General features: G+C 43.5%; 1 protein-coding gene and 1 long non-coding RNA gene across 3 annotated transcripts in view; one reads left to right on the forward strand and one right to left on the reverse strand.

Moving 5' to 3' along the window:
• Nucleotides 1-7,822, reverse strand: part of NEDD9 (neural precursor cell expressed, developmentally down-regulated 9) — a 69,677-nt gene extending 61,855 nt beyond the window's left edge. Inside the window, exon 1 of the mRNA XM_083623772.1 lies at nucleotides 7,645-7,822. The gene's annotated coding sequence lies outside the window, so the exon portion shown is untranslated. The remainder of the gene's footprint in view (nucleotides 1-7,644) is intronic.
• Nucleotides 7,823-8,422: 600 nt separating this feature from the next.
• Nucleotides 8,423-18,393, forward strand: LOC310767186. Of its 2 annotated transcripts, none has more exons than XR_014550679.1 (3): nucleotides 8,423-8,876; nucleotides 8,962-9,214; nucleotides 18,208-18,393. It is a non-coding gene; the product is annotated as an uncharacterized lncRNA (long non-coding RNA). The 2 variants fall into 2 exon arrangements; XR_014550680.1 differs by having other exon boundaries at nucleotides 8,426-8,876; nucleotides 8,962-9,182.
• The last annotated feature ends 6,335 nt before the right edge of the window (nucleotides 18,394-24,728 follow it).

A 24,728-nucleotide genomic window follows, 5' to 3' on the forward strand; every position in this document is an offset into this window, starting at 1 on the left:
GTAGAAGGGGGTGGCTTGCTCTGCCTTTGCCACACAATTCTTCCTTGAAGGCAGGGCGTGTGACCTCCATCTCACCCTTGGGTCCCTGGGTGATGCATGTTGCCCTTCATATCTGCAGACCAGGCCTGGGTTGGTGGAGTCATTCTAATAGGCAGGACATCGTCTTCTCTGGAACCTGTGGCCCTCCAGATGGTTGCTGTAGATGACAGCTCCCATCATCCCTGATCATTGGCCTTGGTGGCTGAGGCTGGTGGGAACTGGGCTTCAGCAACTTTGGGATGGGGGCACTGTGTTGAATACCTCTATGTTTCTGGCTCAGGAATTATCATTTGTGTAAACAGCAGAACTGCCTCTCCCAGTGGAGGGCTGATCAGAAGACTGCAAGGCCAGACGGTAAATCACTCAGCGGGCAGCACCTCTACAGATGGGATGTGCTGGACTCACAGGGGCCCAGAGCTGCCATACATCTTTTTAATGAATTCACTTCTCACTGCAGACTAGCAGGTCTCTTGCGGCATTAGTGTCCTTCAGCACATGACTGTTGCAAGGATCGTGGAGATAATGGACGTGAAGGGCTTTGAGCATTCAGAAAGTGTTGCCATCCATGAGGATAGCCAAGGGGGGCAGGGGGGCAGTTGCCCCCCCCCCCGATCCACAAAAATGATAGAAAAGCATTGGAAATACTCATTTATATGAGGTTCTGTCATTCACCCCCAGCAGAAGCCTGCCCCCTACAATATCCCATTTACAGGATATTTTTATCCATTATTTCCCAAGAAAACCTCAGCAACTTTGGCTGCCTCCCCCGCCCCCCCCCCCCCCAATAACCAAAATCCTGGCTACGCCCATGCTTGTACCTGCAAGGGAGACTTTTTCTTTTTAATACTGCTCTTTTGTACGAATTCATTTCTATGTGAAACAGATGTTTTAATCGTAAAAATAAAAATACCATGAATGTGCCTTCAGCAGCTGGTGGTGGGAAAAGGCAGAACTACAACCTTTCCTTTGGTCTGGCAGAAACAAAATGGAACGAGGGATCATGGAGGGAGGCATCACCCAGCAAAACAAGGCCACAAGCAGGGCTTTCCGCCCCCCCCCCCCCCAAAACTCAGTTCCGGCACATCTCAGGTGGGCACCATTGCCATACTAAGAGAACAAGGGAGGTGTTTGTGGTGATTTCCGGCACATCTTTTCCCCAGTAAGCTTTAACCTTATTGCAAGGTGCTAAAAGGCACCTTCTTTCTCTTTACATTTCCAACATTTAATTGATTTTGGTTTATACATTTTTGCCAATCTGCTGGTATTAGGCACCATCTATACAACATTTTCATATAATTTTCTCTTCTTTCATAGCATGCTGTAAATCTTACATCCAAATTCCACAATTGTCCCAATGCCTCCATTTCTATATTGTGACCAATATCCATTGCCCAACATATCATAGAAGATTTCACTTGTTCGTCTTTTGTCGGCCAGGGCGGCTTTCCTTCTGAGATTGATGAGGCATGCGACCCCCACCTGTCTTGAGTCTACTCCAGCTGAGAAATCAGACAACTCCTCCCCAAGCTAGTGAGCCCCACCTGGGCTGTAGGTCCTTGCCTGCCTTTCATCAGAACTGACAGGTTTAAGTTCTCGGATCATGAGGTCAGCGGTGGTACGTCTCATTTCACCACTTGAGGCAAAACAGGAAGTGCCACCGTGCTCAGCCACACTACCATACCACCACCACCCATGGGACACTCACTTACAAATGTTAACTTAAAGATCTTTTTCAGTTCATTATATATCATTTTCCAGTCAGCTGTAACCTTATTACAAGGCCACCACATATGGAAAAAGGTGTCTTCTTTCTTTTTACATTTCCTTTTTTAAAAAATAATATTTATTAACAGTTTAAAGACTATAAAAGAAAAAAAGAATTCAACAAAACAATACAATACAAAAACAAAAACACTACGTAACACTGACACTAAAACATTGAATTAACAGAACAAAACAAACACAATTTAAAACACATCCAATAATTTCAATATCTTATCTTTCATTCACTTGTTTCCACGACCTCCTCACACCTCCCTTTTTATATTCCACTTCAATTAACTGTTTCAGCAATTCCTTTCCATCTTCCTCTGTTTTCTGTCCTGTAATTTATCTTAACTTATTCTAACCTTATTTTTTCCCTTTAATACATTAAAAATCTATTTGTACTTAATTCCTTATAACATTTCTGCTAAAGCCATATAACTTCATTCCAACATTTTTCTAACATTCATTAATTTTACAGTATTTCTGTAAATAATCTTTAAATTTTTCCCAATCTTCTTCCACCGACTCTTCTCCCTGGTCTCGGATTCTGCCAGTCATTTCCGCCAGTTCCATATAGTCCATCAACTTCATCTGCCATTCTTCCCGGGTGGGTAAATCTTGTGTCTCTTTCTTTTTACATTTCCAACACATATTTTTGATTTATGTATACATTTCTGACAATCTACTAGGTGTTAGGGAAGTTGCCACTGTGCTCTGCCACACTGCCCCCCCCCACCCATGCTGTACCATACCCTCCAACATTTCTCCGATTAAAATGGGGACATCCCATTCCATATAATTTTGCTTTTTATGTACTTAGTATGTAGAGTTGAAAGGGTCCACAAAGGGTCATCAAGTCCAACCCCCTGCAATGCAGAAATATTTTGCCCAATATGGGGCTTGAACCCATGAGCCTGAGATTAAAAGTCTCATGCTATTCCAGGATCCAGTGGCAGATGATGTGAAAGACCCTTTCCCTGAAGTGCTGATTCCACTCAGAGTAGACAAGGCTGGGCTCGTTGGACAAATAGGCTAACCCCGTATGAAGTAGCCTTCTGTGTTCCCCCCCAAAAGCTTTTTTTAAAGCAGTAAATGTGTATTTTGCACCAACATGGTGCTACTATATGGTGTATAGCATGCACATTCTCTTCATGGAAGGCTTTCAGCTATGGGTGTATCCTATTAACGTTAAAGACAATATATCTAAAGTGTTTCACTGAGACAGCAAAAGCAGAGGGCGCTGCAGAGATATAGGAATATTCATTAGAACCCTGTACCATTTAAATACCCTGAAAGTGTTGCCCATTACATTGTGTTGGCTAGTGAGAGCCTGAAATAAAGGTGGAGTATTTATTTTAAAAATCAAACAAACTTTGACTAAAAGGGGGGGTGGGCTTTATAATTTTGAGGGACGGAAGTGCATCTTGCGAGTCTTTCTGTTCAGTAGCGAGATCTCTTCTCCCATTAACACCTTAATTGTTCCCCTTTTTTCCTTATAAGATGTTCTCATAACACCCACTCATTGTCTCCTCAGTCCAAAAATAAAAAGGCCAAAGGTTTGTTTTGCGTGGGGAAAACGTCTTATTTACATGCTGCTTAGGTGTTGGAAGGCAAACTGGCTTAAAGTTACCCCAATGCCTGGTGGTATAAAACCATGGCCAAATCGGAAAAGCCCGCTGGGTTCACGTGGGGGCAGGAGGGAGATGAGTCAAAAGTGAAACGCTGTTGCCGTTCTTTTTAACTGGGCCTCTTTATTAGGTTTAGATGATTCCTGGCCAGACATTCACTATCTTGACTGGAGGAACTCCAGCCAGACAAAATGATTTGGACTGAAAAGCCTCCAGTCTGAGTCTCAAAGCATTCCTCTGGTGAGAGAGCTCCACGTTTATTTCTTTTATTCTGACCAACTTGGACCTGCACCAATATTTCTAAGTGCTGCAGATGGACTGGGATTGCTTCCAGTGATATAAAAACGAACAGTAAGCTGTATTGTGTTACCCGATTACTATGCACAAGGGATGGGGGACCAGTGGCCCTTCAGTGGCTATTCAGCCAGCATGGACACAGTTTCCCCATCCCTGCTGTACAAGTATTTCAGCAGACATGGCTGGGCCTTCAGAGCAGGCTTTGCTAACCTCGTGACCGCCAAATGCTTTGCACCACAGCTGGGTGCTGAGGCTGAAAGGAATTGTAGTCCAAAACTTTGGGAGGGCATCAGGTTGGCAAAGGCTGCTCCAGAGGCCCTAGAGAAGACCAGCTATTTATCTTGATCTAGGCGTGCTCTGTCCTTTTCCATGCCCTCCAACATTTCTCCGATGAAAATAGGGATGACCTAAGGAAAAGCAGGGCATTCTAGGATCAAATCAGAAACCAGGACGGCTTATGTAAATCTGGGACTGTCACTGGAAAATAGGGAAACTTGGAGGGTCTGTTTTCCTTTGGACACCATATTACAGGCTTGTTTGGCCAAGCATTTTATGTGGAGATATCAGATAAATAGGTACCATATCAATGTATTCACAAACCAGAATTAAACCATTCTGCACTTTGGACACTACACTCTGATTCCTTCTTCCTTCCAGAGCTTTTCTTCAAGGGAGAATTACCATTCATGTTAAAATCTCCTTCTCATATACTTCTCTTAGTCTAGGACAAATTTGGAATAGACAGCCTTTCCAAGTTACAGAAAGTAGACTGTGTGATGTGGTTGTGTGGATACTGTCCTTATATGGTTCAGTGGCTAGTTGGCAATGGACTTAGGCTATTATGGGAGTTTCCTATGACTGCTCTCATACCCTCCAACATTTCTCAGATGAAAATAGGAACATTCTATTCTGCATCAGGAAAATACTCCCATGCTTGATCTTGCTGCACACCTTCCACAGATAAATGGAATGAAATAAAATTTTAGCTGTAAGTGTCTCTGTCTCTGTCAAGGAAAAAGGCAGGAAACAACAACAACAGAAACTGTGAGAATGATCAGGAACATATCTGATAATAAATACTATTGAATTCAGTGGGATTTAGTTCTGAGTGAAAAACATGCTGAGGATTGCAGTGTAAGACTGCACAGTCCTTACCCAGTCACCTGGGAGTAAGCTCCAATGAATGCAGTGGGGCTTACTTATGAGTAGACAGTGTAAGGCTCCATTTACAATAAAGGAATCAACACTCTAGGCATTTCCTTTTTAAAAAAGGCTGGCTGCTGAAGCATTGCAATGAAAGAATTTAAAGTGGATTGGTTACATTTTCCTTCAAAATTTTAGGAAGGGCTTCGTATGCCAGCTTCAGTTTCCTTCATTTGGTGCAGATACTTTATATTCAGTATAAACAGGAATCCGTTTTTGCACCTTCACACACACAGATAGAGCAAACACTTGTTTCAAAAATAAGGAGGGGAGGAAAAGGAAAACCAGGATATTTCAGGATCAAATCAGAAAGCAGGATGGTTTCTGTAATTCCAGGACTGTCCCAGGAAAATTGGGACACTTGGAGGGTATACTGCTCTGCCCTTGTTTAAGGAAGAGAGCAAAATTCTCACTTACAGAGACCAGCAGAGCTGGGCAAGACTGGGCAGGGGGACATATTTATTCCATCCAAGCCCCCTCCAGCACAGTAGATCAGGGGGTTTGGAATGCTCTGCCATTTATGTATTTGGATTCATATCCTATATTATTCCAAGCTTTTCTAAGGCTGTCACAGCAGACCTGCAGCTATGCATTTAGCAACAAAACACATAAGTAATTTGAATAATAAGTAGAGTGTTTAAAATGTGGGACTTCACAGTATTTAAAGCTTAACATACAACAATGTCAAATACAACAATGCTGAAAATATCAAATTGCTCTCGGGGGTTGCTTTGGAATTATTTTTGTTTTCCTCTGGGCTAAAGGACTCCAGCTTAACACAGTCATTTTGATCTACAGTGTTTCCTGAGTCTTTAAAAATGTCAGAAACTGGATACAGTTTGAAAGGGACATTAGAGAATGTGAAACTGCTATCCTTGCACATTAATGACAAAATAAAACAAACCTCTATAAAGGGCATATTTGTGGCTAATACAACTACTTAGGTTTTCTTAACAACCTTGTAGATGTTAATGGGTTTACAGCCCAATATTATGTTACAGGTCCCTTTTGGAAAATTTAGACTCTCTGATTTAGTAAAACTATATATAGAAAAGGATATATGGAAGGGGAAAGTACTGAAAAGTGTGTAGCTAGCAGGCCTGGTTTGTGTTGGGGTTTTTTTAAGGGGGAGAGCTTAAGCATACTGATTACAGTTTTCAGAGGTCAGGTCAATGAAGTGAAATGCCCACTAATCTCTGCTTTAACAAATAGTGAGATCTGAGATTTTTCCAGTCCTTTATTTATTTATTCAGAGTTCTTACATGCTGACTTCTATCCCAAGGTGACTTACAAAATATAATTAAAGCCACAGAGATATCTTTAAAAAACAAATATAGCAGAAACAATTAGGTAAGAAACAAATAGAACAATTACAGAAACATAAAAGCAGCAATTTAAAACCCAGCTCACCATATTCTTCATAGAATGTAGATGGCAATAAACATGATTTTAAGGTTGATCTTTAACCAAGATGGGGGCCATATTGGCTTTCTTCTGAAGTGGTAAAAGTGTATTGACACTGCAATCCTAAAGTCATTTACTAGGGAATAAGCCTCATTAAACACCATAGGGTTTAAAGATCCAGAAAACATACCTTTTGAATATGACAGTTCATGGTGGAATCTACACACATATAAAAAAACGCTGCAAAAATACTTTTTAAAAAACTGTTTTGAAAAATACATTGAATTTTGCATAGCTCACTTTACCATCTAGAGTCATATTTGTATATTGCACTTTACAACACATTTAAAACACTTTATTTGCAGCTGTGTAGCTGAGTCCCAGGACGCGGGTGGCGCTGTTGGTTAAACCACAGAGCCTAGGACTTGCCGATCAGAAGGCCGGCGGTTCGAATCCCCGCAACGGGGTGAGCTCCTGTAGCTTGGTCCCTGCTCCTGCCAACCTAGCAGTTCAAAAGCACGTCAAAGGAAATAGGTACCGCTCTGGCGGGAAGGTACAGTGGTGCCTCGCAAGACGAAATTAATCCGTTCCACGAGTCTCTTCGTCTTGCGGTTTTTTCCTCTTGCGAAGCACGGCTATTAGCGGCTTAGCGGCTATTAACAACTTAGCGGCTTAGCGGCTTTAAGAAAAAGGAAACAAACTCGCAAGAACTCGCAAGACGTTTCATCTTGCGAAGCAAGCCCATAGGGAAAATCGTCTTGCGAAGCGACGTAAAAACCGAAAAACCCTTTCGTCTTGCGCGTTTTTCGTTTTGCGAGGCATTCGTCTTGCGGGGCACCACTGTATACGGCGTTTCCGTGCGCTGCTCTGGTTCGCCAAAGGGCTTAGTCATGCTGGCCACATGACCCGAAAGCTGTACGCCGGCTCCCTCGGCCAATAAAGCGAGATGAGCGCCGCAACCCCAGAGTCGGTCACGACTGGACCGAATGGTCAGGGGTCCCTTTACCTTTAGCTGAGTCCCATATCTGTTTTAATGCTATGATCATACACACTTCCCCCCCCATTGACTCTGTGCCAAGAGAAAGTGGCAGTGGGAGAGAGAAGCAGAGGAGAGAGTGTGACCCTCCCCACTCAGAACAATTTAAATAGATGTCCCAAATGACCATCAGCTCTAGTGGAAGAAACCCAATTTCCTATTTTGTGCTGTTGTGTGACACATAGTTCCCTGCTCTAATTCTAGATGGATAAATAAGCAAATTCCTAACATCCAACAACAAGAAGAAAGATGGGTGATCATGTTACATACAGTGGTTTCCAGTCAACATTGTGGAAGGTACATTCTCTCCTGCACCTCTTTTTTCCAGATCATTGTATGAGTTGAACAGTCAGAACCAAGAAGATAGACGTCTCCTAAACTGCGGGTCCAGTGTCTCTGCTGGGCCCACTCGGGCACAAGCCATTGTTGTTGGGAGTCAAGGAGGAATCTGAGCTATGTGGGGAAGAGAGCAGGAGGAATGGAATGGGAGGATGTGGTGTGCTGGAGCTTATTGCTTCTAATGACACTTTAAAAGATTCTTTCATTTCTGAAACAAAGCCAACTTGCCGTCGACTTCTGTGCTGAATGCTTCTTCCTTGTAGATGTGCTCCAGCAGTCAAACTGAGAATGCCAAACCTCCCACTTGTGCCAGAGGAAAAGAAAGAGTGATATTTGTGCCCATAACAGAAGCGGAGCAATAGTCTCAAAAACATGTGGCATTTTTTAGTGTCTCTTTAGTCGCATGTACCTTTGATGCAGCCCCCAATGTATTATTTTTCTTGCCCCTTCCCCAGGCTTCACTCTCTCCCCCTTGTCCACCCTGGGGAGAGCGTCCTAATTTCCTCCATCACCATCCAAATCATTGGGAAATCTGACTTCTAAAAGGGCAGAACAATGGGGCTACTGTGATACAGTCCTTGTGGAACAATGCATGAAAAGACTCAATTCATGCTCTGTTTGACTACTTTTGGGTGGAGGCGTTTTTTTGAAACACCCACGGTTAAAAAAGAAGAAGCAGAAATGGTGAACGCCCACAACCAGGAATGAATTAGAATGGGAATAGAAGACCTGCCTTGTGGGAGACAGTCAAAGTCCACATTCAAGCTTCCAATATCTGCCAGCCAGGTCCCTCTGGAAGTTTATGGGGAGAGGATAACGGTGATGGCCATCCCTGTGGTTGCCTCCAGCACCTGGTACTCAGAGGTGCTCTACCTGGGAACAAGGAAGTCTCATGGCTAATACCATTTGATAGAATTGTCCTTCAATGCTCACCGTAGCTCACCGGGAAGGACAATAGCTCAGTAGCAGAGGACAAGGCCTTGCGTGCCAAAGGTCCTAGTTTCAGTTCCTGATATCTCTAGATAGAACTGTGGGAAGGATTCCAGAAGAGAGAGGCAGTTGGTGTCAGAGACTAGTTGGAATGTTGGGAGGAACATCAGGAACAAGGGAGGAATAAAGATCTAGATTGGGATCTGCTGCCCTTGTGGATTCTGCTGCCTGAGGTTGGTCACCTCACCTTGCTTCATAGGTGGGCTCTGGTGTGTTGGAAAGGAAATGGATGATTGTTTTGTTTCTTCCGGGAACCAGTTAGGTCTGCACTTTCTGCTGCTGCTTCCAGGAAAATGGAGGTGAAAGGGAGACAGCAGTGTCACTCCACAGAGTCAAGTTCAAAAGCTTCAGATTCAAACTTCCAGATGGACTGTACTTCAGTAGCAGAGATCCCTCTCCCACTGTTGAAAACCACAGAACACCAGTCAATTTTTCGACAGGAACTTTGTTTTGTTTTCTTCGAGAAAAAGATGGGCAATGTGTGCATAATTTGCTTATAAAACGATTTAACGTAAGTTTGAACAATTTGATCTTTGTGTTGGTGCCCGTTAGCTGGTGGGCCAAAGAAATCCTAGAAGATTCTCCTTAATGATCAAATAGGATTCAGATAGTTTCCAAAATATTTTAGTGAAAGTAAAATTTGATTAATTCTATGCACACACATTCTCTCTCTCTCTCTCTCTCTCTCTCTCTCTCTCTCTCACACACACACACACACACACACACACAAATATATAAAAATGTATCTTGGTGAAAAGTTATGTAAGTTTCTATTTTAAACTCATCTGGTCCTAATTTTCTAAATTTACTGCCTCAGAGCTAATGCCAAAGTGCTACATTTGATTTATGGAAACACTTGAGCACATTTTTCCATAGTGATATTGTAGAAATGCATTTGCAGCTCTTTTTGTTATTGTTAGGAAATATTACAGACTAAAACAAAAATATTTTAAAGAATACTTTATTATAAAATACCATAAGACATACGGTTAACGAGGAATCTAGTAAACAATGCAATGTATTTTAAGAGCATTCCACACAGTTTACTAACTTTTTCTGTTGCATTGAACAAGTTGATCCATCTGGTAAATGAATATTGAGAAATGTCTGCTTGGTGCCAAACCACTTTTTCAAGCACAGGCCACATTTTTGCAGGCAAATATTTAAGGGGCAGCCTTGCTATTATGTATCACTGATTGTAACACAGAGAAACACACACACACACACACACTGAAAATCCGACATCACAAAGGGGAAGAAGCACAGAAACAATTCCATTAAAAGTCGCTAAAATCAGAATCCCAAAGAGGTAGGTGTGTGTGTGTGTGTGTGTGTGTGTGTGTGTGTGTGTGTGTGTGTTTTAAATGGATCTGGAAACAAAGCATCTACTGGAGCCAGACTCTAGCTTTCCATCCCAGAAAGGATTTAAGCATTTTGTAAAATGACAGCATGAAAAAGTGGAGGAGTTCAGACTTTGGGGAAAAGGCACAAAAGAAACCCCAAAGAGTTTCTAAAACCCAAAATAGAATCAGAAACTGGAAAAAAAAGTTTTCTGAGAAACATTTGTATGTGTGATGACTGTGGATTAATTGGAATATGCCTTTCTGAGAAGATTGTGGGTTGTTTCCATCTGCTGTTTTTTGGGTTTTTTTAATGCCTCAGGTCAAAGTTGCAGCTTCAGTATCACTGAAACATTTCCAACCATCTAGATTCACTGGAGATGGTGCATAAAAAGGCCCCCCCTTCCTGCATTGGCAACAGCAGAAACGTAGCTTACTCTTAAAGATGTCACCATCTGTCTCTCACTCATTCACATCTCGCTTTCTAAAAGTCACAGACAATTTTTTTTTAATTCCATGCTTTCCCCATGCTGGGGGCCCTCCAAGCAGTGGCGTAGCGTGGGGGGTGCAGGGGGGGCGGGCCGCACCGGGCGCAACATCTGGGGTTAGGGCAAATCCATGGGTTAGGGGGCGCAAATCCACGGGTTAGGGGGCGCAAATCCACGGGTTAGGGGGCGCAAATTACTTGCCTTGCCCCGGGTGCTGACAACCCACACTACACCACTGCCTCCAAGTGTTGTTGGACTCCAACTCCCATCTGCCCCTGCTACCATGGCCAATGGCTGATGGGAGCTAATTGTCCTTGGAGCTCTGTCTTCTTTCTGCATATTTCCTTTAGCATAAAATCACTGAAAACAGGTTCACTTTGGCCACAGGGAGCCCTGGGAACTGTAGTTCTTCAAGAGGGGCTAGGGAACTCTTCTTGGAGGGTGGTCCATTAGAGCAAACAGGGCACTGCCCCACCAACCTTGGTCTGCCCTCAGCCAGCCCCCACCTGCCCACTATCTTTCTTACAACCAGACAAGGGGCAACACCGTCTGCTAGTGTCCTCTTCCTTAGTCTTGATGTTGCCCTTGTAGAACTCAGCAGGCAGGAGGATGGTGACAAAACCAGAATTAGTTGGTTCTGCCTGTTATTGGCTCTGGTTATATCTACTGTTTCAGCTCCCTGCATTCCACCCTACCAGTCTCATTGGATTCCAGCCACCACTGGGCCAGTTCAAGACATTTTGTTGCCTGAGGCAAAGGACAAGGTGGCACTTTTTCACATTCCACACACAAATGCTGACCAGACTAGCAACTGAGTCTTATTTCAATACTGACAATGGAGTTGTGTCCTCCACCGCACCTGAGGGCAGCAGGCTAGCTTAGGGAGTGCAGAGACGGGCTGGTCATATAGCACACAGAGCCTTGTCCACTCCACATCCCTCAGTATCTGCTACTTGAAGTGGTCATCTCTCTGGAAGGCCTGGCTCTGGTTTGAATAGAGAACCCTCAGGTCCAAACTACATGTTACATTAATCACACTTTTAAAAGAGTGGTAACTATCACTATCACTATTATTTTGAAGAAAAAGCAGCCACAAGGCCCTGATCTAGCACTGTTCTCCTGATCCAGATTAGGTTATTACGCCTAATGTAAGCCTTACACTGTAAGGAGATTGACTGAGAAAATATCCGCTGCAAATATTCACTGTACAGTAATCCCTCATCTTAAGCACATTTGATTTGCATGATTCCAACCACATGCAGTTTAAGGTGAGCTGGCTGAAATTGCTCAAGTCAAATCCCAAGCAAGGTGGAGAGGAGAGCTGAAAAGCTCTTTTTGTGCAGAGTCCTCTTGGGGTTACTCAGTGTGAAAAGAACTTTCAAGATCTCCCACTTGCTTGCCGGGCAAGCACCAGCTCTGGAAGGCTCTGGGATACTCTTGTGAGATCTCATAATGGAACAATCCAAGTTCCTGTGCAATCCTGTGCAATCACCCCTAGCCTTCCAGAGCTGATGCAGTGAGCAAGCCTTGCCCAGAAGGCAAGCCAAGTGGACCCAGCATGAAAAGAGCTTTTAAGCCAGGCATGGTCAAACCTGGCCCTCCAGATGTTATGGGACTACAACTCCCATCATCCCTAGCTAACAAGCCCAGTGGTCAAGGATGATGGGAATTGTAGTCTCAAAACATCTGGAGGGCCGAGTTTGCCTATACCCGTTTTAAGCTTTTGGCACTAACCTGCTACCTGTGGGACAGCTCCAAGGGTCTGACTATACACAATTTTCATGTATATGCATCATAACCCTTGGAGCTACCACCCCTGGTAAAATGAGGGATTACTATACCTGAAAATATCACTTGCAACCTGTACCCCAAATTTCTTCAACCAAGAATACATGCAAGCTGCTGAAGATTTAGTAAATAAGCAGAGAGAAAAGGAAAGATGTCACAAAGGTTGAAAAAGTGCAGTTAACTCTGATATGAGTATTTGATTGCTACTTGTGCCTTTGGGTCAGAATCACAGATATGTTATAAACCTTTATTTTTGTTAGAATCATAGAATTGTAGAGTTGCAGGAGTATTTTGCCCAATGTGGGGCTTGAACCCACAACCTTGAGATTAAGAGTCTCATGTACTACCAACTGAGCGATCTATCCCTGTTTCTTTGAGTCTGCCCTGGAAGGCAGATAAAGGTGTGCCATATGTGAAGGTTCAAGAGTTGCAAATTTAACTTGGACCAGCCCTGAGCAAATCTTTGCTTTACTCTCCATTTGGTAGAGAAGAGATACTTATAAGCACTTTTGTTTTGTGTTTGTCTGTGTTTAATGACTTTGGAGTTACAATGGTGTCTGACTTTTTTCTCCTCTGGTGACCATGCTTTTCTGTGTGTATGGCTGCTTCAGGGTCTGACAGAAAGGTCAAGCTTGTCTTTTTCTCTCTGCTTCCCATTCATATGGTTAGTGATGATCACTCATCCTCCAAAAGATCCCTGTTGCTGCTTCATTGGCTGACCTCATTTAGCTTTCTTGTTTGACAATGATACCATTGCAGGCTTTTCATTCTCATTCTCTAATGGCAGAGCCCCTTGGGAACTGCCCCAATGGAAGGCAATCATGGAATCTAATGGCACTATTTATCAGAGCAGTTTCGCTGAAGTGTTTCAGTAAATCAGAAGTTTTCAACTTTTTTGAGTCCATGGCTCCCTTGACCAACTACAGTGGTACCTCGGGTTAAGTTCTTAATTCGTTCCGGAGGTCCGTTCCTAACCTGAAACTGTTCTTAACCTGAAGCACCACTTTAGCTATTGGGGCCTCCTGCTGCCGCCGCACCACCAGAGCATGATTTTTGATCTCATCCTGAAGCAAAGTTCTTAACCTGAAGCACTATTTCTGGGTTAGTGGAGTCTGTAACCTGAAGTGTATGTAACCTGAAGCGTATGTAACCTGAAGCATATGTAACCTGAGGTACCACTGTACATTCTTTCTGCAGCACCCCTGTGGGGCTCAGGAGCCCAGTTATGTCACCCCTTGCCTGCAGAGCTGGCAGCCTCTCACCCTTTTTCGAACACCCTGGTCTCTGAGCTGCGCACCCCCCTTTCCCCAAAGAGAGGTGCCTCCTCACATTGCCCCACAGGGACCTGGCAAGCACCCCCTATCCAGCCCCAGAGGCACAATTTGCCTGGGGAGCCTGTACCCAGGGCTGTTGCAACAAACAGCTGTGCAAGCCTTTGGGAGGCAGAGATGCAAGAGGGCATCAGAGGAGACAGGTAAGGAAGGAGGGACAGAGGCCAGTGTGGCCCCCCTGACCATCATTCAAGGCACCCCAGGGTGCTGGAGGAGACTCTTGAGAGTCCCATGGACTGCAAGAAGATCAAACCTCTCCGTTCTTAAGGAAATCAGCCCTGAGTGCTCACTGGAAGGACAGATCATGAAGCTGAGGCTCCAATACTTTGGCCACCTCATGAGAAGAGAAGACTCCCTGGAAAAGACCCTGATGTTGGGAAAGATGGAGGGCACAAGGAGAAGGGGACGACAGAAGATGAGATGGTTGGATGGTGTTCTTGAAGCTACCAGCATGAGTTTGATCAAACTGCGGGAGGCAGTGGAGGACAGAAGTGCCTGGCGTGCTCTGGTCCATGGTGTCACGAAGAGTCGGACACGACTAAACGACTAAACAACAACAGCAAGGGTGCCACGGCACACTGGTTGAAAACAACTGAGTAAATGAGAAGGGAATCAAAATGGCTGAACCTTGCAGCTCTTTTCATGGCACAAGAACACGGCTCACGGCATCGAGGCAATTATTTTCCTAGCAACTTTTGGACTTTAAAAAAATTCTTATTCTGCAATTTTTTGCATGAATTGTGTGTGTGTGTGTGTGTGTGTGGCGAGAGAGAGAGAGAGAGGGAGGGAGGGAGGGAGGGAGAGAAAGAATGTCATTATTACAATGAAATTCTCTTACTCCCATTTAAGTAAAAAAAAAGTTGATCAGTGTGAGATGAAAGTTATAAAAGGAGTAATAGTAGTGTTAGCTGCAGGTTGTTTAATTACATATTATTTTTATTACATTTATATCCCACCTTCTCTCTACTGTGTTACTATAATGGAGAAAAAAATACTATTATGGATCACCTCCCTCCCCCCAAATATATGGCAACTTTTGTTTGTTAAATAGGTTATCTTATACAGTATTCTCAAAAATGGCTCCAACATTAAGGTAGGGAGATAAAATTGTTGTGGTAACTATCCAGGCTGCCTTTCTATGATTTTTTTTATAATAATAATCATCATTTTTTCAAAATTACATTAGTAGGTAATGTGCAGAATGATAAAGTGCATACTTATGTTCAACAAAACATAATTGTGGAGTTATTAATATTTACATAACAGCATTTATTACCACACCAAATTCATCCATGATAAATCAACATCAATAAGAAAATATAAAGAACAATGTTATGAATATATAGTAAGCCATTATATAAAACAAAATATGTTGCTGACCAGCATCTTGCACTTCCAAATTCTTATATAAAAGCATACATAATAAAAGCACAGATCTTACTCTCTATGTGGTAGCACCTACTTTGTGGTACAGTCACCTCCTGGAAATCCAGTAGGCACTGATATGTCATCAATTTTTAAAAACGTACCTGCTTACTCAGGCCTTCCCTTTTTTAAAAAATCATCTTTATTGATTTTATTGGTTTAACAGATTTTACAAATCTCACCATCATAATACATAATACATACCTTATTCCTTTTAACCTTAATACTTTAACTCTAAACAAGTTTGTACTTCCCTCCCTCCTCCTTCTAGTTTCTCTATATTTTCTTTATATTTACGCATTTGTCATGTTTACATTCTATGTGTACTTAATACTATGGAATAATACTATTCAAAATTTCATTAAATATACATCCTTCAATTGTTGTAATATATTTGTTCAATGTTCTTAAATTCAAAATGAATGATTATGAGGTCTATTTAAGTCCCGTGAGTGTCTTTATTTGTGTACAGTTCTTTTCTATGTATGTTGTAAATTTCTACTCAGGCCTTCCTTAGCCTCATTAGATGTGGTAGGTGATAACTTTTTTAAAATGGTCCTTAGTGTGTTTTAGTGGATTGTTTTAAGTTCTAAATAAACAGTGCAATCCTATCCCTGTTCACTTCAAACGGTAGTCGCACAGAATGCAATGGAACTTGCTCCCCATTGAGTGTGTATAAAATTGCAGCTTCAGTCTAAACCTTCTGACCTTCCTAGCCTGCTTATAAATATTTCCTCAATACATTCTGTAATATTTAAGCTCCAGAAATCTCTACACCCTAAAATCTCTGTAACCTGCTCCATCCTATTCCCACTTTCTTATCTTCCATATAGACAGTTTCCTGTCTCTCCCTTCAGCAAAAGGCAGCGACATACGGCAAAAAGTGATTCAGTGCAAATAAGCATTTCAACCCCTGAAGTATCTGCTGACCTTTTCCCAGGGCTTCTGAAATGCACATTCATTTTATGAAGCAGACACATAGTTCAAAGTTAACAATGCAGGAAACAGATCCCTTCCTCTCTCTTTTTTTTAATTTATGGCTTTTCTACCTTGCTACTTTATGCTATATTCAAAAAGCACACAAAGAGAAAAAGAGGGAGGAAGAGGTGGGAATATACAACAGGATAATAAACATTTTCCTCCACATTCACAATCATATTGTACTGTGAAAGGAAGTGACCGATGCTATGAAAGCATGACCTTTCTGGTGCTCAAACACGGTCACACCATTCTGACTCTCTGCTGAGGCTTGGCTGCTTAGTTCTGATATTCTTGTTTCAAACACCATAGAAAAGACTATTGGTCTAGGATTCTGCAAAAGAATATAAGAAACCCACTAGGGATTTTAGAATGCCCCTCCTTATATTACAGAGCAGAAAAGTGAACCTATGCAGACCCTGAGATCATCCTCTGAAGCCCTTCCTCATGTGCCTCCTCCATGAGAGGTCTGGAGGGTGGCAACAAAGAATACCCTCCAAGCTTCCCTATTTTTCAGGGACATCCCTAATTTAGAGAAGCCGTCCCAGTTTCTGATTTGATTCCAGAATGTCCCGCATTTCCTTGTTGTTGTTGTTTAGTCGTTTAGTCATGTCCGACTCTTCATGACCCCATGGACCAGAGCACGCCAGGCACTCCTGTCTTCTACTGCCTCCCGCAGTTTGGTCAAACTCATGCTGGTAGCTTCAAGAACACCGTCCAACCTTCTCATCCTCTGTCATCCCCTTCTCCTTGTGCCCTCCATCTTTTCCAACATCAGGGTCTTTTCCAGGGAGTCTTCTCTTCTCATGAGGTGGCCAAAGTATTGGCGCCTCAGCTTCATGATCTGTCCTTCCAGTGAGCACTCAGGGCTGATTTCCTTAAGAATGGATAGGTTTGATCTTCTTGCAGTCCATGGGACTCTCAAGAGTCTCCTCCAGCACCATACTTCAAAAGCATCAATTTTTCGGCGATCAGCCTTCTTTATGGTCCATCTCTCACTTCCATACATCACTACTGGGAAAACCGTAGCTTTCACTATACGGACCTTTGTTGGCAAGGTGATGTCTCTGCTTTTTAAGATGCTGTCTTAAGATGCATTTCCTTAGAATGTCCCTATTTTCATTGGGGAAATGTTGGAGGGTATGGAGTTATCCAACCCCCGAGCAGTCTGAAGGCAAACCAGTTTTTTAAATGTTTAATGTTTTATTATGTTTTTATATACTTTGGAAGCTGCCCAAAATACTGGGGCAACCTAATAAGATGTGTGGGGTATAAATAGTAAAATTAACATTATGGAATGGGACGTCTCTATTTTCATCAGTGAAATGTTGGAGGGTATGAGAGCAGGCCTTTTCTGCAGTGGCCCCCCGTTTGTGGAATGCTTTCCCCAGGGAGGTTCACCTGGCACCTTTAGGTGCGAGAAAAAAATGTTCCTCTTCAGCTATATCTTCGCCTGATTATCATCTGATACCCTTTTAAATGTGTTGTGGGAGGGTGTTGTGGTTTGTTGTTCTTAATTGTACTATGCATTTTGTGGATTTTATATAGTAATTTTATGTTGTGAACCACCCTAAGGTCTGTGGATGAAGGGTGGTATACAAATTTAATAAATAATAGTAATAGTAATAGTAATAGTAAAGTTCTTTTTTCTCTTTGTAATGTTGATGATGCTTGTGGGGAAGTCTGAACTACAATCACCACCCACTCTATAGGGTTTATTTGTGGGAGAAACCACAGGGGCTCAGAAGAATTGCATAGGAGGGGGTGAGCAACAATCCCCCCCCCCCGGAGGGTCACATGAAGTGATGGAAGGGCAGGCAGGAGTCACATGCCAGTGGGCGTGGCTAGAGCTAGCAGTGGGTGGGGCATACATACATGCATACATGCACCCTCAATTCATTCCCCATCACAGTCTCCCATGCCATAGGAGATGCTTCCATTGCAGCCTTTCCAAGGCCATCATAGCAGTTGGAGCAAATATTTTCAGGGGATTAAAAGACTCCCTCTTGAATGTATTTGCTGTCACATAGGCCTGGAACGCTCTCCCATAATGGTGGATTCAAGTAAGGACGAAATCACATGGTTTTAATTCAAGAGTTCAATCTCTCTATATATTTGTCTTTCTCCCCGTCTTTCTCTCCATTTTATTCACAGGAAAGTCCTCCACATCCATCATTGTTTTCCCCTCATCGCTTGACAATAAAACCTACGGACGTGAGAAATAAGAGAAGTTGCTTTCCCCCACCTATTTATAGTAACACCCTCCACCCATTCTAGAATGGAAATACGGTAGTGGTGAATTATTTTATGGGTTCCCCACCCACAGACATAGGGGTTATTGCACCACACAGCTTCCTGGAATGATAGAGTTGAAAATAAATCAACAGAAAGGCAGGGAAAGCATGTGATATTGCAGTCATAAATTTAGTTCCTACAACCTTATTTTACGTACAGTGATTGTGCTATATGACTACACCCAGAAAAAGCTGGTCCTAAAACAGATGGGCGGGATATAGAAATAATAATAATAATAATAATAATAATAATAATAATAATAATAATAATTACTGTTGGCAACCCTATGCATCTCTAACACAGGGAAATGGCTCTTCTGGGGCAGAGGCCATGTGTTTCATGAACACTTGAACCAGGCACTGGAGAAGCATTGGAAATCTGCAACACATTCACATTCGTTAATAAATACTACAGCAGGTATGGGCAACCTTGGGACTTCCAGACACTGCTGAACTACAACTTCTGTCATCCCTAGCCATTGGTCATGCTGGCTGGGGCTGGTGGGAGTTGTAGTTCAGTAACACTTGATGGGCCAAAGCTTTCGCACACCTGTACTCCAGGGATGGGCCACTTCCTCCAGGACAGAGCTGAAATCACCTTTTGCAAAATGGTGGAATGTGAAATATACTGGCTCAGCATTGGGAATTCAGCTGCTACAAGTAGTTGGAAATTAGGAATTCAAACACTTTAGGTTTATTAGCATCTCTTGCATATCTAAATTTTGACAGGTGGTAATAAACAAAAAATTCACAGAGGCTGTCGACAGCCAAATATGAAATGCTATTTAGGGAAGCTTTTAATGTTTGATGTATCACAGTATTTTAATATTTTAATATTCTTTTGGAAGCCGCCCAGAGTGGCTGGGGAAACCCAGCCAGATGGGCGGGGTATAAATAAATTATTATTATTATTATTATTATTATTATTATTATTATTATTATTATTTCATGTCAGGAACGGAGGGGCGGGGGGAACGCACCACCCTTGGCACCATCGGAGAGGGGGGTACCATCACGGCAGCCCGTGGACACGCGCCACGCCCCCCACACTGTGCGCCACACCCCTGCGGGTGGCATGCCACACCTCTGGGGTGCACACCACGCCCCCGTGGGCGGTGTGCCATGCCCCTGGGATGCGCAGCAGCCCCGCCCCGCCTGCTCTCCGCCCCTGGTGCCGGAGCATGCAGCTTCACCACTGGATGCCAGCTGTAGCCGGATTATTCTTAGAATTTGGGCAAAGAGAGGAAGGGAGGGAGGGTTGAGGGAGGGAGGAAGGGAAAGAGAGAGAGATAAAGAAAGGAGTTTAATTGGCCTGGAAGCCAGAGATTTGTGGAAGTCCACACCATTGCTTCGGGGATCTGACTCAGGCTCAGTGTTTTTTGCTGCCTGCTGCAGAAGATCACTTTGTTCTGCTTATATGCTCATAAAACAGATATTTAAAAGATATGACATCTCCATTGCACTCCCAACCTAAGGAAGTGAAACACTGTAGCAATGCCCTTAGACATTTTATTTCTTGGGGAAGTGGAGAAAGCTGAGAAATATGATACCGGAAACACATGGAAACCACCTTTTAGGGGCTCCTGTAGCGTCTGGAGAAAGGAGACACATAGACTGGGTGAAATAAACACTAAAATTATTATTTGTATTGTTTTTAACGGTGCTTTATCATTGATCACACCCTGATATTTTATCAGATGGCAGCATATACTATTAAATAAGTAATAGGCAAAGGTAAAGGTAAAAGACCTCTGGATGGTTAAGTCCGGTCAAAGGTGACTATGGGGTACGGAACTCATCTCGCCTTTCAGGCTGAGGAAGCCAGTGTTTGTTCACAGATAGCTTTCCGGGTCATGTGGCCAGCATGACTAAATCACTTCTGGTGCAACGGAACACTGTGACGGAAGCCAGAGTGCACGGAAACGCCGTTTACCTTCCTGCCACAGTGGTATCTATTTATCTACTTGCACTGGTGTGCTTTCGAACGGCTAGGTTGGCAGAAGCTGGAACAGAGCAACGGGAGCTCACCCCGTCATGCAGATTCGAACCGCCAACCTTCCAATCAGGAAGCCCAAGAGGCTCAGTGGTTTAGACCACAGCACCACCCGCTACCTTAAATAAGTGATGGCATGCTTTGATCTCACTGTTGCCAAGCCTTAAGTGGAATGACATGTTTGGATTGAGCAGCATTCAAATCAGTTGCTAATTGACACCATTCATTCCTAAAGACATTACCAAACTGAACTGAGAGCCATCCAGCCATGCCAGGGCAGAAATTGGTGATGCATTATCCCAGTAACACACAACTTGTCCCAAAGAAGGATTTGAAGGAAGTGAGAAACATTACTAGAGGAAGAAGTTGAGAGGGAGAAAGGCTGGCTGAAAGCAGGTGGGAGGCTGTCCATTCGTATTGCATGCTTTCCTCTTTCTTTTTTAATGCTAGTAGGCAGATGGAGCAAAAGAACTTCCCTGTGCCAGGAGACAGCCCAACATTGTGGTGGTCTCTTTGGAGCTGTTTAGGCAATGTGCATGAAACAACTCAAAGTAGATGCTCCCTTGGGTCACAAAACAGCAAGCTGTCATTAGCAGCTTTTATGAGAAACCATAATTATTATCCGACACTAAGTATGAGAGCATATTTTGTCTGCGCTAGGGATTTAGATCTATTTTAACTTGGTCCCAATTAGAAAACATCATGATAATCTGTAGCCTCAGGCTTTTCCTACCCACCCATGAATGGATGCTTAACTTAGCCACTCAAAACAAACTTGAAGGGCTGAACAGAATCTGCACATTCCCATACAGAGGCTCAGCGCACAATTGTGCCCTTTGTATCCAGCCAACATCAGGGGAAGAAGGTATACACTTGTGTAGGCTGGTGCTGCTAACTATTCCAATATCTACAGTATGCCCAACTTCTGCACTGTTGCCCCAGTCTACAATGTAAGGACATAAGGAAAGCCTACATGGCCCATTGGGCAGACCCTCTCACCAGACTCACTGGAGTATGGGCTACTGAGGCCAGTCTATCCCATTCCAGGGGTGGTCATGGCTGGCAAAATAGCCTAAGCTGGGCATAAACACTTCTAGCCACAGAAGCCACTTGGGACTCCAGTGGCAGGGGTAGCACAACTTCTCCCAGAGCAGGTAACCCACCTACTTTCCAGATACAACACCAGCACTTACAGTGCCTCCTCCATCTTTTTGGTGTCAGTTTGTTGACTACTTCCATCCAGTCCAACATATTCATGGCCTCTCATGATTCAGATGGAATGGAGAGATAGAGTTGTGCGTCATCAATATACTGATGGCATTGTGCTCTACATGCCCAGATGACAGTTCCCAATAGTTTCATATAGAAGTTGAATAGCTTGGGAGACAGAACAGACCCCTTCAGGACTTCACAGCCCCAAAGCCATGGGGCTTAGCAACCGTTCCCTAGTGCTACTTTGTGGTAGCCATCCTGCAGGTAGAAGTGGAGCCACTGCAATACAGTTCCTCCAACTCTCAGTTGTTCCAGAAAGACGCCATGGTCAATGGTATCAAAAGCAGCTGAGACATTCAGGAGAACCAACAGCGTGACATTCCTCCTGTTTCTCTCCCAGTAAAGGTGACCAATCAGGGCGACCAAGGCTGTTCTAGGGTTAAAACTGTTCCAGGGCCTGAAACCAGAAACAGGATCTAGGTAATCTGCTTCCTCCAGGCACATCTGCAGTGGACTAGCCACTACTGCCTGAAAACCAAATATCACCTAAAGCCAAATCACGATTCCATGACTCTCTTAATCATATATAGAGAAAGGCATGCCTTGCTTCTGAGTGCCAGAATGGGATGCAAGCAGGAGGTTTCCATGTTCTGATTACTGATTGATTTGAAGTTGAGATATGTCAGGGAACTGCCATCAGAGCCAGAGGCGGAGGCAAGGCTCCAGAGCGATGCTGGAGAGGGGCCCAGCAGGGAGAGAGGCAGCCCATCTGCTGGGGAAGGAAATCAGCGTAACACCAGGGGTGAAGGGGGGCAGATGGGGGAATCGGAGAGGGAGCTCCAGGACTCCTCGCCGGAGACCAGCGGGGAGAGCACGGGTCTTCCGCTGCCCACACCCTCCCTGTGCAGAAGACTTCCGCGCAGGGAGAGTAGGCGGAGACTTGGCGTCAAAGAACTTCTTTGCTGGAAGAAGTTCAAGAAACGCCCACTGACGGATTCTGCTAGCGACTGAAACAGCCACGAAGTGAAGGGCTGTCCAGACAGAAAAGGTTTACCCAGGCAACCTAGCCAGGAGTGGCGGCAACTTATGCACAAGCAACCCCTATAACCATTACAAGGTATTTTGAAGAGAGAGAGTATGTGTGGTCCTGGTATTCTAATGGATGTTTTTAATGCAAAAAAGGTAGCCTTCTTTCCCCTACTTCATCCAAAAAAGACCTTGCACCATTCTGATTCATTAAGCAGGCGGGGTCATCCTATTCATGCTGATGCTATACAATGCAGACATCCTATTTTTAAAAACACATGAATAAGCAGCAAAGAAGCATATTTTCTCCTTTGAACTTTATTCTGTCTGTTTCTTGCATCAGAATGCTGTCAATTCCCAAAACCTATTAGGTGGCCTGATCTCAGCTGAGAAGTATCAGAGAGTGGAAAATCCATAAAACACACATACAAGAGAATGTTTCAGAGCACCAGAGCTTACATTCTTTTGAAGTACTACTGACAAGAAGAGAAAAGAGGGAGGGAGAAAAGAAAAATGAAGAGGCCTGTTGCTAACACTTATGTTTTATTTCAACTTATAAACTTGTTCCAACACTTTACAAAATAAAAACAATGCTCATGATATGAAACAGAGCAAACCAGCCCCATTCTTTCTGCACTGATAGCTGGGAAATTGTTAGGTGTTGGCTTATGGGTCCTGAGCCCTTGGTCTTCTGAAGCAGACCTCCATTTAATTCTTCTGGACTTTGCTTATTGGACAGATGGGCACGGTGAGACCTCAGCATCCGCCGACAAAATTTCCCAGAGTCATCGATACATAGATAATAGCATACAAATTGTGCCCTGTGACCTTTAAGAACCTAGCAATGTACCTGGTCAGTAGAAATCCCATTGAAATGAACAGGGTGAGGGTCACCAACCTTTTAAAGTTTGTGGGACCATTTGGATTTTTGAGCAGCTGCTTTGGATGCTGTACCTCTGGCCCAGATGCTACATACAGTAGTATTCCTCCACCCCACAGCCAGTGCTTCCTGATGGAGCCTGTTTCTCCCTTGCTCCCTCTGCAGCTGTACAAATTGCAAGAGGAAACAAACACCCAGCAAAGGCTGCCTGGTGAGTTTGCATCCCCGTTAGATCAAGCACCTGGGCCCCAGCCATTGTTTGTTCAAACAGTTCATTAAAAGGCTTCAGCGGTTCTTTTCTTCTACAGAGCATTTGTTTGGGGAGAAACAGGTTGCAAAAATGATAATTGCCATTGTGTTTTATTGCCTATTGGGTTTGTTTCCTGGCATTTAGGCCAAAGTGCAGAAGAAAGAGTTTGGGGGAGCTGCTAGCAACTACTCAGGGACCAGGCGAGCAAGGTGTGGTCCTGCTAAATGTTTGTATGATTTTATCAAGACTCACACAATTACATACAGAGCCATGTAAACAAAGAAGTGCTGAACAAAGGCGCACAAAAATAAAATTGTTTGGCTGACCCTCTCTTGTTTTCTTTAAATGCATTATTTTAAAGAACAGCTGAGATCACTACTGACTGGAGGCGGGCAAATGTTGTCCCCATCTTCAAAAAGGGGGGGGGGAGGAAGACTCAGGTAACTATCAACCGATGAACCTGACATCAACACCAGGGAAGGTCCTGGTATTCAACAGAAAAGGATGCTGTGATTACTAAGACCCAGCATGGGTTTCTCAAAAATAAGTCATGCCAGACCAATCTGATTTTTTTTTTAAATGGAATTGCAAACTTGGTGGATCAGGGAAATGCTGTGGACATAGTGTATCTTGATTTTAGTAAGGCTATAAAGGGTATAAGGTAAGTGGAATAAATAATAAAATTACCACCATCAGCATTAAACAGGATGTCCCTATTTTCATTGGAGAAATGCTGGAGGGTATGAGATCTGTGCAAAAGAGGTTCATATTGCAAACAATGAAACCAAAAGCTGGTGAAACTTTGCCTAAAGTTGGATTCAGATGGAATGCTTATTATTCAAGAGATTGTACAGTAATGGAGGGCAGTTGCTCTGAAAACCCTCTAGCCCTCAGCTGCTACTGAAACTAAACCTAAATATATACTGAACTGAGGACATCTTATTCCTGCCTTTTCCCTGTGCTAAGCCAAATCCCAGGAAACCATAGTTTGGTTTACTAAGTCATGCAAACCGGATCAGT

Source organism: Podarcis filfolensis, assembly GCF_964270895.1.
Source record: "Podarcis filfolensis genome assembly, chromosome: 7".
Classification (NCBI taxonomy): domain Eukaryota; kingdom Metazoa; phylum Chordata; class Lepidosauria; order Squamata; family Lacertidae; genus Podarcis; species Podarcis filfolensis.